The sequence below is a fragment of the Chenopodium quinoa genome, unplaced genomic scaffold (genome assembly GCF_001683475.1).
Source record: "Chenopodium quinoa cultivar QQ74 unplaced genomic scaffold, ASM168347v1, whole genome shotgun sequence".
NCBI lineage: Eukaryota > Viridiplantae > Streptophyta > Magnoliopsida > Caryophyllales > Amaranthaceae > Chenopodium > Chenopodium quinoa.
In genome coordinates, this window is record NW_018744718.1 from 1,644,586 (window position 1) to 1,662,350 (window position 17,765).

Genomic DNA, 17,765 nt, shown 5'->3' on the forward strand with positions numbered 1-17,765 from the left:
GGATTTTTCCCAATGTGTATGGCAGCTTGATTATCACAGTTAAGCTTCACAGGCAACAAATCAGAAACACCAAGCTCCTGTAGTAACTTGACTAACCAGGTGATCTTTGAAGCAGCTGCAGACATAGCCCTGTATTCAGTTTCAGAGGATGATTTGGAGGTAGTTCCCTGCTTCTTAGACTTCCAGGAAATTGGAGAAGAACCAAACAGCATCAGAAAACCAGTTATAGATCTTCTGGTATTAGGACATGATGCCCAATCAGAGTCAGAATACCCCTGCAAAGTGAGCTGAGTAGAAGCATGGAGAAGAATGCCTTGGCCAACAGTGCCTGCAACAAATCTCAGAACATGATGTAGAGCAGCCATGTGAGCAACCGTAGGCTGATGTAAGAATTGGCTTAATGTTTTAACAGCATAGGACAAATCTGGCCTTGTGTGAGTGAGGAAATTCAATTTCCTAACTAGACACCTATACAAGGCAGGATCTGGATAGAAAGGGCCAAAATCATCAAGAAGTTTGAGGTTGACTAGAAGGGGAGACTTTGCTATCTTGGATACATCCATAAAACAATCCTGAAGTAACTCTTTTGTGAACTTTCTTTGGGACAAAATAATCCCTTGAGAAGTATAAGTAACCTCAATTCCTAGAAAGTAATTGAGTCTTCCTAGATCCTTGATGCTAAAGACATTATGCAGATGGACTTTGAGCTCAAGGATGTAGTGATATCATTGCCAGTTAAGATGATATCACTAGTAGAAAAATACAAAAAGGCATCCCCATAAAGGCACCGGTTTAGGCTTAACCGGCGTCATAAACTGGCCTAAAATTGGGCGCAATTTTATACAAATAGAAAAGGCACCGGTTTAGCCCAAACCGGTACCCTTTTTATTTTTGGCACCATTACCGCTGCCAATTGAACCGGTGCCATATTTAAAAAAAAAATACGCGCCCTATACTTTCTTTCTTCTTCCTTCTCTCTTTCATTCACTGTTTCATTCATTCGAGCCCTATTCCGTTGTCGAAAATTCTTCCTTCTCTCTTTCATTCATTGTTTCCCACCACCATTACCGCTGCACCGTCGCCGGCCACCAGCCCCACCCTTCTCTTTCTCCCCTGACCGGGTTTTCCCCCCATGTTCCTTCTCTTTCTCTGTTCAATTTCAAGAGGATTGTGAAGGTTTAGAAGCTAAGCCGCGCCACCACCAGCTTGCCGCACTTCAGTGCTTCTGCTGCCCCGTGGTCGCCGCGCCGTGCCCTTCTCCACCACCTGCTGCTGCCCTCCTCCACCACCGAGTTAATTTCCTTACTATTTCAAGGTTTTTCCTTTTTTTTTTATTTCACAATTATTTTCTAATTATGTACTTATATTATTGTGTTTTGCACGTTGAATCATTGTTTGTAAATTAAAATTTAGGTTTAAATATAATTTTTCTCAATTTTAGGTTGTTTTATTGGGAATTTGTGAAAATATTAGTGATTTTTCTCAATTAGTTAGATTTTATTATGTTTTAATGGTTAATTTAATGTGTTTTGGTGGATAATTTTGAAATAATTATAGAATATATATTAACCTTGGTACTTAAATAGGTGAAATTTGGTATGTTACTTGGTTAATTTGAAGTTGTTTTGATGGATTATTTTGAATAAGTTAGAGATTAGTGAACTTTGTTATTAAATTAGTTGAATTTTGGAATGCTTAAATGGTTAATATTAAGTTGTTTTGATGGGTATATTTGAATAAATTTGAGATTAGTAACCTTGCTTGTTACTAAAGTAGATGAATTTTGGAATGGGTGAATGGTTACTTTTAAGTTGTTTTGATGGGTAATTTTGAAAAAAATTAGAGATTAGTAACCATGTTAGTTTAGCAATTTTGAATAAATTAGATGAATTAAAGTAGTGAATACATTGTTTAGCAATTGTTAGTTCGATGAATGATGTGTTTTGGCTTATAAATAAATTAGTGAATTGACATGTTATGAGAAAGAAATAGTACATACCTTATATTTAACCTAATTTTTGTTTATTAGTTTTTTTTAATAGATTTGTGAATTGAAGCACGAGTTTAGCTTGAGGACTACATATTGAGCTCAAGTGGGTAGTTGCTATATTGGTATGACTTATAAACTTTACTTATTAGCTAAATTTCTTTCTATTTATCCATTTAATAAAAGTTTATTCATGAAATTGCAACTTGTGTATTGTTTAATTGCAAATAAATACAACAATATATAGAATACTTGCATCATCATATGCCTAGATACCCGTTCAAGGCTTTCTCATTAGGAGAAAGCCTTGAATAGTCCCCGGTTGGAACTGTTCTTGAATGTGTACTCTCACTTAGGTGGTGAATGTATGTTTTCTTTTCGATTTTAAAGAACATCTTGGCTTACCATTTCCTTACTATGTTCTCTGGGTACATATGTGGGTAATTAATTATCTACATCGTGTACTTGGAGAACTAGGGGGAAATGCTGCCGGATTTTCCTTAAAATTGGAAAGTTGACATATATTCACTAGTGAGAGTAGACATTCAAGGATGGGTTAGGTTGGAGTGATAAGGACCCTTTGGAAACATGCATTTTTTCACTATATGAATGGTATATTCACGTTTTGTACTTGAATTTGATTTACATAAAATATGTAGCAATTACACATTATTCATTATATGTTGCTATATATGTTTAGAGACAATTTACTAAATGGAGAAGGATCGTGGTTGGATGTATGGTAGACGCGATACATTGGAATTTTGGAATGGGGTTCAAGAGTTTTGCGAGAGGGCTTTAGCTTATCAACGTAAAATGGGTGGCAAAGGCCTTTATTGTCCTTGTGTTGATTGTAATAATGTGAATGTGGTAGATAGTGTTGAAATCATAAGATATCATGTATTATGTCGTGGGTTTAGACATTTATACCATGTGTGGATTTGGCACGGAGAAAGTGGAGAGTACAGTGGGGATCTTGATCGGAATGATGTGCGTGTTAGAAGCAATGAGATTCATGTGGATGAGGAATACGAGAATGATGACTATATTGTTGATAATGGTGAGGATGGAGCAGATGATGATTAGGCGGATGAGGTCGAGGATGAACAAGTGGATGAGATGTTGCATGGTGTTGAAGGTGGAGTGTTTGAGTTATTATCGGAGGCTTCCAAAAAGCCTTTGTATGCCGGGTGCAAAAAATACTCCAAACTATCGGCCGTGCTAACACTTTTCAACATTAAGTCGAAGCATGGGTGGACGGACATCAGTTTTACTTCTTTGTTGACCGCATTAAGTGATATGTTGCCTGATGGGAATGAAATTCCTAAGTCTTACTCTTACGCAAAGAAGCTCATGTGTCCTTTTAGTTTGGAGTATAAGAAGATACATGCATGTCCTAATGACTATATTCTGTATCGAAATGAGTATGAACAACTGCAGGAGTGTCCACGATGCAAGCGGTCTCGGTACAAGCGCATGAGTTGCAATCTTGGCACGGAGGGACCTCCCGCTAAGGTGTTGTGGTATATTCCCATTATTCCAAGGTTTAAGCGTCTGTTCTCAATACCAAAAGACGCTAAAAACTTGAGGTGGCATGCAAAGGGAAGAAAGAAAAACAGAATGCTGAAGCATCCAGCTGACTCTACACAGTGGAAGAACATTGATTTGAAGTTTGAGGAATTTGGTAATGAAGTCAGAAATTTAAGGCTTGGGTTGTGCACGGACGGGATGAATCCATTTGGCACTCTTAGTACCCAACACAGCACATAGCCGGTACTTTTAGTGATTTATAATTTGCCTCCTTGGCTGTGCATGAAACGTAAGTATGTAATGCTTTCATTGCTAATAACTGGTCCTAAGCAACCTGGAAACGACATAGATGTTTACCTTGCGCCGCTTATTGACGACTTGAGAAAGATGTGGGACGAAGGGGTTTTCGTTTTCGATGCTCATCAGAACGAGATGTTCACATTGCGTGCAGCCCTTATGTGGACCATGAATGACTTCCCTGCATATGGCAACTTGTGTGGGTACAAGGTCAAAGGGAAAAAAGCATGCCCCATATGTATTGATGACACATCAAGCGTAAACCTGACTCATTCTCACAAAGATGTCTACCTACGGACTCGAAGGTTCCTTAGGCGTGATCACCCGTACCGTAGGCAAAAAAAGGCTTTCGATGGAACCGTGGAAGAGGATACTGCGCCTAGAACATTGACTGGTGCTGAGATTAGTGCTCGGGTGAAAGGGATACGAATGGTGTTTGGAAAATCAGAAAAAACTGTGGTCTCAGCTGCTCTATTTAAGAAAGAATCAATCTTTTGGAAGCTTCCTTACTACAGAGAACATGACGTTAGGCATTGTCTTGATATGATGCATATAGAGAAGAATGTGTGCGATGCTCTTTTGGGGACGCTTATAAATATCCCAGGCAAAACAAAGGACGGAAAGGGTGCATGGTTAGATTTGAAAGAGATAGGGATTCGTCCAGAATTGTGGCCTCAAGAAAAGGTTAGAAAGGGGAAGGAGCCGAGAATAGAAGATGAAAATGTTTTGAAAAAAGGGAAGGAGAAGAGCAAGGGAAAGGGAAAGGCCAAAGATGCGTCAAAGAAAAATTTAAGGGTAAAGGGAAGGATGAAAAGAATTATTTACCCCCGGCTTGCTATACATTATCAAGGGTAGAGAAACGTATGTTTTGTGCATGTCTGTACGACATTAAGGTTCCATCAGGGTACTCATATAACATGAAAATATTTGTAACCTTAAATGGAGAATTGAAGTTGACAAGTATGAAATCCCATGATTATCACATTATGATGCAAGTATTCCTACCGATTGCAATCCGTGGTATTCTACCAAAACACGTGAGGGAAGAGATTACAAGCCTTTGTTCGTTTTTCAATACAATTTGTAGCAAAGTTCTTCATCCTTGTATACTAGATGCTTTGCAAGCAGATGTGGTTGTGACTTTGTGCAAATTTGAGATGTATTTCCCACCCTCATTTTTTGACATAATGGTTCATCTGGTTCTTCATTTGGTGCGTGAGATTAAGTTGTGCGGTCCAGTGTTCATGAGGTGGTGTTACCCTTTTGAAAGACACATGGGTACATTACAAGATAAAGTACGGAACCGGGCTCACCCTGAAGAAAGTATGATGCAAGGGACCGTGGGTGAGGAGATAGGTAACTTTGTGGCGGACTACATAGCCCTTGCTCAACCTATTGGTCTTCCTACTTCTCGACATGAAGGTATACTTGATGGTCATGGCACAATTGGGTTGAAACGAATGTCACCAGACCGAGATCAGTTCTTACAAGCACACCTTTATGTGTTGCACCATGTTTCAGATGTGCACCCATATTTAGACGAGCACATGGCTAGTTTGCGTGACGAATTTCCATCCAAAGGTGACTTATGCAGTTGCATAATAAGAGGTTTGTTAATTGGTTTCGTGATCGAGTAATGAGTGGATTGAATGATACTAATGTGACCAATACAGTATGGTGGCTTGCATACGGTCCTAGGGATGATGTCTGTTCATTTGAGGGATATGACATCAATGGGTACACTTTTTGGACCGAGGGTCGTGATTTGAAATATTCCTCCACCTAAAACAGTGGTGTAACTCTTGTGGCATCGTCAAGGGAGTTTGCAAGTTCTAAGGATAAATCACTTGTCGATGCAGAGTTGTCATACTATGGTCGAATTCAAGAAATATGGGAGCTTGATTATTGTGACTTCACGGTTGCTCTTTTCAAGTGTAAGTGGGTTGATAATATCAGGCGTAACGTCAAATATGAGGACTTTATTCTTATAGATCTTGGCCACTTGAATGATAGTGCGGAACCATTTATCCTTGCATCTCAAGCTAAGCAAGTGTTCTACGTAACTGACCCAATGGATTCAAAATGGTTTATAGTGCTAGCTGGCAAAAGAAGAATCCTAGGCATTGGAGATGTTGAGGATGTGGAAGAATATGATGCGTTTGATGATTCAGCACCTTTCACTGTTCCTAGACCTGTTGTACTAAATGACATAGACAACGAAGCAGGTTATATGCGATCAGACCACAACGAAGGAATTTCAGATTGAGGTAGTTTGATTAAAAGTTAGTAACGGTTTCATTGCAAATATAGTTTAGTTATCATGTATATAGGAGCATAAGTAGGCAAAAATGACATATTTGTAGTTCGAAATTGCCTAAGTGTACTCATTATCATGCATATACAAGGTTATAGGACCATAAGTAGGTGAAAATGGCTTAAATAGCTTCTACTTAACCCAATTCTTTTGTTTTGTGTATGAACTAAAATTTATTCATTCTAACAACCTATATTCATTATATTTAACATGTTTGTAGTTTGAAATTGCCTAAGTGTACTCGTTATCATGCATATACAAGGTTATAGGACCATAAGTAGGTGAAAATGGCTTAAATAGCTTCTACTTAACCCAACTCCTTTGTTTTGTGTATGAACTAAAATTTATTCATTCTAACAACCTATATTCATTATATTTAACATGTTTTTAGTTTGAAATTGCCTAAGTGTACTCATTATCATGCATATACAAGGTTATAGGACCATAAGTAGGTGAAAATGGCTTAAATAACTTCTACTTAACCCAATTCCTTTGTTTTGTGTATGAACTAACATTTATTCATTCTAACAACCTATATTCATTATATTTATTAACATGTTTTTAGTTTGAAATTGCCTAAGTGTACTCATTATCATGCATATACATGGTTATAGGACCATAAGTAGGTGAAAATGGCTTAAATAGCTTCTACTTAACCCAACTCCTTTGTTTTGTGTATGAACTATCATGCATATACTTTACTATACATTAATATTGTTTTATGATTGCTTTGACAAGTGCTTATATCTCATGGCGGACGATCATGATCCTCGTTGTGTAGAGGACATTGATGATGATGAGTATGAGGACGAGTACGAGGATGAGGACGAGGACGATGATGAGCCTTATGATGTGAATAAGGAGGATGACTTGGGTTAGCCAGAGGATCAGGCTTAAGATGAGTTCGAGCGTAGGCTTGAAAAATTTGAAATTTCAGCTGTACGTGCACCGCATATTGAAAATACAGCATGTGAGATTGTTGGTGAGAACCCGACTCCTGAAACTCATGGCCAAGGACAAGATCAAAACAACACAGGTGGTGGAGGGGGGGGGGGGGAAGGCACCGGCTCAAAGAAAAAGAAGGGGTCCGACGAGAAGCTTTAAGAAACCGGACGGTCCCATGGTCTTGGAGTATGACAACAACGGCCAACCCGGACCCAAATGGCGTCGATAATATGCTAATCAAGTTGGCATATGTGCACGGAAAATTCCCATTACACTTGTAATGCGGCAAGTACCTCCGGGTTTGATTCAAACATTTTGGGATGATACAAGGGTAAGTGTGTTTTTGGCACATTTAGACAATTTAAGATACCTTAACCTTATGGTTGTTACTAAATAGAAACTAATAATCGGTTTTAATTTGTGCTTGCAGAGGCTGTTTTTGTAATACCCCGTATTTTCATACGTATTTTCCTAATTAATTATTATTTTCTAAAAAGGGTATTTTAGTAATTTAATTTACTTAAATCTTGGAGCCAAAATGATATTTGAATTTTGGCGCCAAAAGTATTTTGATAACTAATCATTATTTTGGATAAGATTTATTATTCATTTATCCTATTTTAAAAAGCGGATTATTTATATATTTTGGATATTTTAATTAAGGCAAAAGCTATATTTTATTATTATTTTAATAAGTCCGAAAATCCCATTTATTTAGCTAATAATTTCAGATTTTATTATGTATAAAATCTGATTTTTATTAGTTAAATTATTTGGTGAATATTTGGTATTTTATTATTTTATTATTTATTACAATAAATATTATTTACACAATTATTTTTAATTCCTTTAAACTAGCAAAATATATTCCTAAATACTAAATAGGAAGGCCGAAAATATGAGCTTAGGAAAGCTCAATAATTTCGGCCATCCCATAAAGATTTTGGGAAAATATTTTGGTAATTTGTATTTTTAATTATCTCCCTTAAATCTCCTATTTTCCATAATTCTAATTCTCCATCTTTTTGATATCCAATTATTATTATATTTTCCTGACATTCATTCTTCTTAATTATTCCCCAAGCAATTCCAATTTCCTTAACATTTTTCATGACATACATACTTTCCATATACAATTATACACAATCCCTTCAAATATCAAAACTTTCCTTAAATCTTTGCTCACTTCTCCAAGTAATCTCTTAAACCCTAATTACCATAATTCTTCCTACATTTTCCTACCATAATTCATGCTCATACTAGCCTATAAATACCCCTTCATACCTGTCACATTCTTCACACCAATTCTCTTCTTTTCTTCTCCTCAATTTTACACAAATCATCCCATTCATCTTTGAAGCCAATTTTCGGGCACTTATGGTCAGTTTTTTGGGTAGTGACGTTTCACAGAAAGTTGTTCCTCTCGAAAAATCCTTGAGGTTAGGCTCAAGAATCACCCAATTCGGAGCTATATCGAATTGGGTGATTCTTGAGCCTAACCTCAAGGATATAAAATTATTATGAGTATATCACCCAATTCGGAGCTATATCGAAGGAGTTATAGCCTCTGAAAGTTCTGCCTTTTATTTCCTACGCAAATCCAATTCTTTTCTTCTCCTTTTCTTTTATTCAATTATTATTATTATTATTATTATTATTATTATTATTATTATTATTATTATTATTATGGGAGATTAATATAAAATTATTATGAGTATTTTTAATTATATAAAATCATATTTTAATAATGTTCATGTTGAATTAATTTAAGAGGTTCATGTACATTTATTTGGGAGGGTTTAATTTAATTATTTGTGATTATTTGTTAACCTTATATTGATTAAGGTTATATTTACTTGTAGGGTGTTTTTGATCAAGCTACTTGAGAGTTCTTTTGAAGTGTTGTTGGCTAAGTGAAGATCAAGGTACGTTAGGTGGCTAGATACCTTGAAAGTGATCGATTTGAATAACATGTTTGAATGATTTTATGATGAATTGAATTAAATTGAATTGAATTATGGTTTATGAACTAAAAGTATGTTTAAAGGATTGGTTTTAATGATTGAATTCGAGTATTGATTTTTATAACATGTTTTGATTAATTAATTTATTATTCATGTTTAAAAAAGATTGATTTTGAAAGTAAGTTGGATTTATGGAAAAGGAGTTTGGATTGTTTTCATTAAAGGTTGAATTATTGGATTTAAAAGAGGATTTATTGAATCATGGATTTATTATTATTTATGCTTTATAAGCATGTTGGTAATCCCACTATGTGGATTTGGTTTATTGATAAGGCCTTGGACTTTGCATGACCGGGTCTTTCCTCAAGAATAGCCTTGTAACATAAGGAGATTAGCTTAAGGGGTGTGCACACTTGGGAGAGGAATTGGTTTTAATATGAGGAATTGGTTTTTAAAATAATTGGATTTGGTTTTATTGATTATTGATATTGGAATTATTGAGAATTGGTTTTAAACCATGAGTTTGGAATTATTGGATTATTTATTGGAAATTGGTTTTAAAGCATGTTTGCGAATAAATTGAGTTTAATTATCTTGCACTTACCGTACTTAGCATATTTTGCTAACCCGTACTTCTTATTTGTTTTGATTCGCCCTGTTTACCGTAATGGTAAGCAGTGTTGCTTATTTTCAGGTTGGAGTCAATAAATGATGAATTGGAGTCCCGGGATTGGCTTTCACTAAATTAGAAATTTGGTCTTGTATCTATTTGGAGTACTTATAACATTGGTTACTATTATGGTTATTATTAATAAAGAAGAGTATTGAAGTTTCCGCTGCAAAGTATTGATTTATTTTTAGTAAGTTTGAGTAGCCTTGCGTTTTCACGCGGCGGTAATACGCCTAAGTCTATCTCTACGGTATAATTATATGTATTATACTAGTATTTCCGTAGAGGGAGATTTGGGGGTGTTACGGTTTTCTATTCCTAATGATCCCAAGAAGAGAAGGGTGTTTAATTTGAATCTTTATTAGCGGAAATATTCAGAGGCTTTAAGACCAACTTGACTAATGGGTGGATCTACAAGAAGAAGAAGAAAACAAAGAAGACGAAAGCTGATGAGGATGACCTTCTCCCATGGAAAATATGGCCGACCTGTCAAAATATGATTGGGAAGAGTTCGTTAGAATGAAGACTCAAAAGAAAGCCATTGTAAGTTTGTGTAAATCTGATCTCAATTGAATAATAGCTTGACTCTTTTTGTAGCAATGATACTAATATTGGTGATTTGTAGGAACTTCGAGAGCAAAATAAAAAGAATGCAGAAAAGAAGGAATACGTTCATCGTATGGGTCCTAAGACTTTTGGTGAAAAGAGACCTGAGTGGGTCGATTCGGGTCTTGACAGGGTAAAGTCGTATCCCTTAATAAAAATTAATTACCTAAGTCCTCTAACTAAAGTAGATAAGGAAGTAGGGTCGAACTCCTCAGGGAAACAAGTCTTTCTATTCCTAATTAACTAAAATAATCTAGATTATGAAGTAACCAATATTTATATTTGAATAATAAACTAAACTATGAAGATTGAGAATAGGGAGAAAACAATATATAAAAGGATCTAGGGTATAGGTTCACCAATAAATAATACTCCAGGGTAAAACATAATAATCAATCATTGACATTGCATAAATAACATGATTAACAGGCTCTCGCAATTTATTAATCAACATAGATCTAACAGGCTCTCGCAATTTATTAGATCTAAGTTCCTATTGAAAATAGTCTTTAATATCAAATTAACATCTGCTCGATTCATCAATTCAATATTGCTATACTTTTTACAAGCCATAATTGTAAAGCGTTAAAACAATTCAATAAGAAATTATCATGCAATATCAAAAATCAATAATAGTCCATCATCAATGCATCGATTAACCAGATCGTAAAGGGCTTCGCTACGTATTACAATCACAGAATTAATCTACCGGTATTAAATCTCATCGTTCGAATCTCGACTTAACCATTTATAAATTAATCTGCCTATTGAAACTAGACCTAAACATCAATTCTCATCTGTCGAATTTCGAATCAATATTGTCAAACTCATGCATAAAAGATCAGGCCTAATCTAGTCACAGAGCATTAAATCAATCAATAGGAAATTAATCTAGCATTGATAATTAACAACAATAAATTACCCTTTCATATTATTTAATGATCCCCATAAACCCTAGAAATAAAACTACTCACACATAATATAAACTAAACTAATCAAAGCAATAAAGTAAGACATAATTAAAGGAATAGGATAAATAACTAAGATTAAGAGAAGAGAAATAGTTACCAAACAAATATGGAATTAAGAATGGATTAAGAACAAAGGTTTTTGAGGGAGAGAATCTAAGAAAACAATTAAGAGAGTAAATAAAGAGTAAAAGGAAAGAAGAAGAGAGAGAGGAGAGATAAAATCGTATTACGGAGGAGTATTTATACCCCGTACAAATCCTAAATTAAAACAAACTAAAACGACGCTAATCGTCTCCAAATAAATACACGCGCCCGATCGGGCGAGGCACCGCCCGATCGGGCGCGCCTTTTTGCTCGTCAGTAGTAATCTCGCGCCCGGCCGGGCGCGTCACCGGGCGCCAGCCTTAGCTTCTCCCGCCCGGCCGGGCGCGCCTCCGGGCGCCATCCTCTTTGGCCGGGCGACTCTCTTGGGCCGCTATTTGGACTATGATTGGGCTCCAATTCTTTGGGCCAATCTGGGTTTCCTCTTCCGGTCTTGAATACTCGGTCCAAATGCCTCGGTATCACCTATACGGAGCCCTTAATCACCGGTTCGATGGCTCTAACCGGCCTTGGGCTATAGAATCTGGTCGTGCTTCTCCAATGTTCGTGATTGCTCCAAAATATCTCGGGAAAATACTCCAAAAGTATAAATCCCTGCAAAAGTCAACCAAATCTACGAAAACACTAGAAAACACCAATTAGTAATAAAAATGGCTCTAAAGAACCAAAAACACTACTAATTATGACAAAGGGACGGGGGTAAAATATTATATAAAATAGACACATCAGGTTTATACCCTAAATCGCTTCTAGTGGCATCGAAGGAACCCTCTAGTTCCACGATCACTACATTGGTGAGTCGTGCCGGTGATTTCTTTTGTTCTCTCCATATATACGTTTGATAAGGAAATTGGAAAATGGGTCATCAAGGGTCCGGAAGCCAAAAAAACTGGCAGATGAGCTTGTAAGTTACCTATGAATTGTTGAATTTAAGTCACTTTTGCATCTAAATCACTGTACAAACCATTAACTGTTTTACTGACCTCATTTTTCCTTATGCTATAGCTTGAGGACACTCAAGAGCTGGTGGAGGGCAAATTTGAACCAAGTGTGGAGAATGACCCTTTCACCATGGCTTTGGGAAGGCCATACCATCCAGGACGAGTAGTAGGTTCGGGAGGGTCATTGCTTGGATGGAAAAAGGTGATGGGTCCCGAATACACAAAATCGGGTAGATCTCGAGCCAGTGTTAACTCACCGGGGGAGTTGGATGCCAAGGTGGTATCAATTAGAAACAAGTACGCAACGAGTTAGTTGGTGAATTCAATGTTTGGGCGAAGCAGATGAACTTACCAACTTTGTCGTTCCTCACGAGTACCCCAGTCGACTCATGTTCTCAACCAAAAGGACAAGGAGAAGGTGATAGACATGGAGGAGATGAGATACGTGGTGAAGATGTGTCACCTGAGGTAAAATCAATTGGGTTATTAAAAGTTTTAAAATACTGAGTTAATAGAGATTTGAGGTGCAATGATTGATGTACTGTTGCAGGTTCCTACTCCTACACATGCGGACTCGAGGGAGCTTGAAAATCCAACACCACATGAATTTCCAGAGTTACAGGTGATTTGTAACCCTCTACCTTAATGAATTTTGTTATATTATCTATGTTGTTGTAAAAGTCCTATTTAACTATCTTCTTTTTATATATATACTTGTGTAGGAAGACACCCGGTGTGCACTTCTAGCCCCGGGGCATGCAAATAGTACGGCGTTGAGTTGGGTGGCGTATGGTAGTGTCCAACCGACGACGGGTGCTACGGCGGGGCCACATCATTACTCGGTTGGGATCGATTCAGTGGTTGCGGGGTTCGAAGACATCCCACTACCCGTACCGATAGAAGAGGTTGAGATAACAAAGCTTTGGCAAGCTATAGGTAGCTTCGTTGATTGGCCACGTGCATGGGTCAAGTTGATTAATAAGGAGGTGAATTATTTATTTCTCAATTTTTTTAAGTGTTAAATAACCGTTAGGCACTCTAAAAATAAAACCGCCAAAATAGCACGACTCCCCGGCCCCCATCTCCGATGCCGAGGAAGCGGCGGCCTCGGCTGGTGCTCCCTGCGCTGCTCTGACATCCGGAGCGGCTGTCCGGGCAGCTCAGACCTCGGGAGCCGCTTCCCGGGCAGCTCCGGACTCGGCAGCCGCTGCCGGGGCTGCTCCGGCATTGGAATCACGCAGCCCCGGGAGCGGCTGCAGTGGCTGAAGCAGCCCCGGCAGCCTGCAACAGCCTCGGCAGGTCGCTATTAATAGCTTTCATTACAAAAATAAGAATAAAATAAGTTTGTTATAACAAACTTTATGACGTGGCAACAAGTGTTGAGCTGGCACAGTCAGGTATCTGTAATAGCTGCATTGCAATGGCTATCAACAATAGCACCACCAGTCCACCATACACTTTGTAACTTAACTCATTTTTTAAAATTTTGTTATTGAGAGATTGATCGGATGAAATTAATTAGTACAGATTGAATTGGATTAACCATTTAAAATAAGGTTAGCTGTTGTAGAATATTGATAATTTAATTTAGATATAATCGAAGAGACGTGGTTTCTATTTACATCCATTTCATAATCAAATTAAACAGACGTGCAGTGTTTTTGTCGATCAAGTCAATGCATTAGGCATGCTTTCAATTTTCAAATAACATATTGTATTATCTTATGGGATCTCATTTGATTTATTACAATGGAAAATTTCTAAATATATACAAGTAGTGCGTATTACATTTGTATAATTTAAATAAATATGTGATTGAAGATATTAGTGATTAAATGAGAGTATTAGAGATCACATGTATGTGAAGAACTTTATTAAACACGAAAACATTATTTTTATTTACAATTTGACATTAGCAGTCCCAATTATGGTTTATCTTATTTAAAAGGTCTCAACTATCGATAAATAATTATGAGTGGTCCTAAGAGTCCTTCTCAAAATAGTCTCAATCAAATTATTAACCAATTTAACCGATTAATAGTGGCACTACGCATGCATGTCCTGTTTTTGTTATTAGGCTTAGTTAATAATAGAAAATAAAAAAATCCTCCACTTCGCTCTAAACTTCCACCCCTGTGTTTAGGTTGTGTTCTTTATTTTTATCTTAAAACAATATTATTATTCGGTAAAACAACCACTAAATATTCAACACGTGACATTTTTACTTGTTTGTCGGGTCATAATATGCTAGGAACTTTAAGAAATGCCATCCCAAAGTTGGTATTGTTTCGGGGTTTTCTGATGTCCTGCGGGAGAGTTACAATTCCGAGACTGGAACCGGACGCCTGTACCTGCAAAATAACGGAGACTCCTGGGAGCTCCGCCTCCAACGGTCAAGTTAGTACCTGATTAAGGAGTAATTAATGCGGAAATTAAAGTGATTTGGTCTCTCTAGGTGAGAGTGTTTAATGTAGGTAATCTGCTTTGTTAGCGAGATCAACCGGTTGTTACTGTGTGTAATTAATGTGTTTTTTTCCGTAATGTTTCTGTTCTCTCCCTTAATGAGGATTAAGGGAGGTATTTATAACCTTGGAAAACGTGCCCATCCTAGGTTTAGGTAAACCTAGGGCCGATTGGGCTTCCCTCGGAAGTTGGGCCTGGGTGGCCGGTTTCTCCATTAGGCATGGAGTATGCCACATGTCTTGACATAATAGGTCCAAGGTGGACGAATAAGCGCGTGCCACGTGGCAAGCCCTGACAGTTCCAACTGGGGGACACTTGGCAGGACCTGATTGGTCCACGTGGCGCATTCCGATTGGTGGGAGCAAAATCCCGTAAACATTTGCCCCTCACAGGTGGCACGTGATTGGTCACGTGTTACCTGTGACAGGTGTCGCACTGTAACAGGCGACGGCCTGCTACAGGTGTCAGTCGGCGAAAGGACGAGAGATTTTCCCGCCCAAATTTTGAATTCTGAAAGTGACCCTTCGCCTTCCCACTTCGCCTATATAAGGGAGAGTTGTCTTGAGTCATTTTCACACTTTGAGAACTTTTTGAGAACATTCGGACCCCTGAACTTGCTCTGACATTTTGGACCTTTTCTGCCTACCGCCTGTTCTGACAAGCCGACTGCACAGGATTTTCAGAACTTCATCAACCGTCACTCGTTCAGGTAACTCAGTTCTCTTACTCTTAATTTTCTTTTTATTTTCTGAAATGGCACCACGGAAGCACACGACACGACCTAGGTTAGTGACCAGCCGGTCACCGGGGACGGCTGAATCTAGGACTAGGAGTGCCGCCTGCCCTTTTCCGGACCCATCTTTGCCCTTTATACAAAGTCCGACTGTATCTGTGTCTATGCAGAGCAGGATGGCCAGAACGAAAAAGACAGCTAGGATCTCAAATTCAGACGGCTCCTCCCACAGGGTGCCGCTTAGTGAAACATCTGACCAGGCGCCAGATGTGGAAGTGAAACAAGGCGGCCTGGATGCCGGCAATTCTGTGGGGGGAGTCATAGTGACCCCTTCCCATTTAACAGTTAACAAATCTGCTCCTTTTCAAAGAGAGGAGGCGGGCCCCTCCGGGAGAGGGGAGGAGTCGTCCTCTTCGGACTCGTCGGAGGACGATTCCGAGTCAAGCTCTTCTGGCCATGCTTCTTTGGGTACAGAAGAGAAAAACAGCCGCCTGCAAGAGGCGAGACTTTCTCACGCAGTTGAGAAGGGGGACAATTGGGCGGAACCATCCGCCTCTTACCGAGAGCTAAATACCCCCTACTACTGCACGGTACCTCGGGGCCGAATCACAGCCATGCAAGAGAAAGTGGAGAGCTTTATTGCAAACCACACCATGGGCCCCGATTTTCTAGTGTTTGTGCCGGATCCAGAAGACACAGTCGTCTGGCCGGCTGGTTCCAGTTATGATAGCGCCTGCTTTGGCTGCTACGAGGCGGCCATCAAGGCAGGGCTTCGCTTCCCATTACATCCGGCTGTTCAGCGGATTTTGGATGGGTATGAGTTGGGGTTATGGCAGTTAGCCCCAAATTCCTGGGTCAACGTACTCGGCTATGTGGCCGGGTGCGAACTGCACGGGGTGGAGCCGAGCTTCGAGGCTTTCGCCCATATGAACTATCTCAGCCGGACCCCTAAGACAGGCGGTACCGGCTGGTATCAATTGACAAGCCACAGGGGCTACCTCATGACAAGAGGTAAAGCAAACAAGTGGAAGGACTGGCGGAGCACCTTCCTCATCATTGAGAGTTCAGACATTGAGCTGAACAAGCGCTTCAATAGGTGGAACAGGAATCCGCCCCTTCTTGCAGGCGGCCGTAGCATGCCGCCTGTTCCCCCCAAGGCTAAGAAAGAGATCCTTGATAAAGGACTCTTTAAAGTAGAGTCGAGGGTCGACTCTACTTCAGGGGTACGAGAGCAAGTACCCCTGCACTGCGTCCCGAGCTTCAAGTGGCTCTATGACGAGTACTTTTTGGCCGCCTGCGGCCTCAGCAGTCGGTGCTCAAGAGGTAGTCGGCCTGTCGAATACTCTGTTGTTCCATACATTTGTTGTTTATCTTTTATTAACTTTGCTGTTTGTTTTTGCAGCTGACGCCATGAGCAAAATCACCGCCTCCAAGACTGCGGCGGCCATGTTGCGGGCCTCTATTATGCAACAAGCTTCAACCGACTCCCCCAAAAAGGGGGCACCCTTGGTGAGCTCCGAACCTTTCACCCTCTTTTTGGAGTGTTTATGCATATACTGACTTTTTTCTTCTGTTTTAGACGGGTGCTCCAAGAGCTTCATCTTCCCAACAGCCGGACCCCAAGGCCCGGAAGACGACTGTTGGGAGCTCTCCTGGTTCTGCCAGGAAACAGATGGCGGCTGAGAAACAGCCGACCACTTCTTCTAAAACTCCAACTAGGCCGCCTAGAGGTATGAAGTTGTCCTTGTAAATTTTAGACTTGCTCCCTTTTTTACTAAGTCTAATCCGTTTGTTTATGCTTGATGCAGCCGGCCCCCAGGAGCCTGACTTGGTAGAGATGGCCAAGTCTATGATCAGGGCAGTTCCTCCAGCCGAAAGGGAGGCGGTCAGGGGTGTCGGCACCCTTGACCTTGACGGGATTGCAGGGGTCCTTGCTGAGGTATACTTAGCATATTTTTGAGTATTTGAATTTCTGGACGCCTGTTTTATTTTTTGTTTGGAAACTGACGCCTGTTTCTTTGTACTTAGGCCCTGCTCCGAGTGAACGGCCTTCGCAAGCCGCTTGATCGGAAGAACAAAGAGGTAAAGGCTGCCAAAGCTATGGCCGCCTCTGACTGTGATAAGGCAATGTTTCAAATTTCCCAAAATGAAGTTCTGACCATTGATATTCTTTATTATCAGGCGCAGGCTACCGCCGCTGTTCGGGCTCAGTTAGAGGCGGCCCAGAAGAAGAATGACGAGC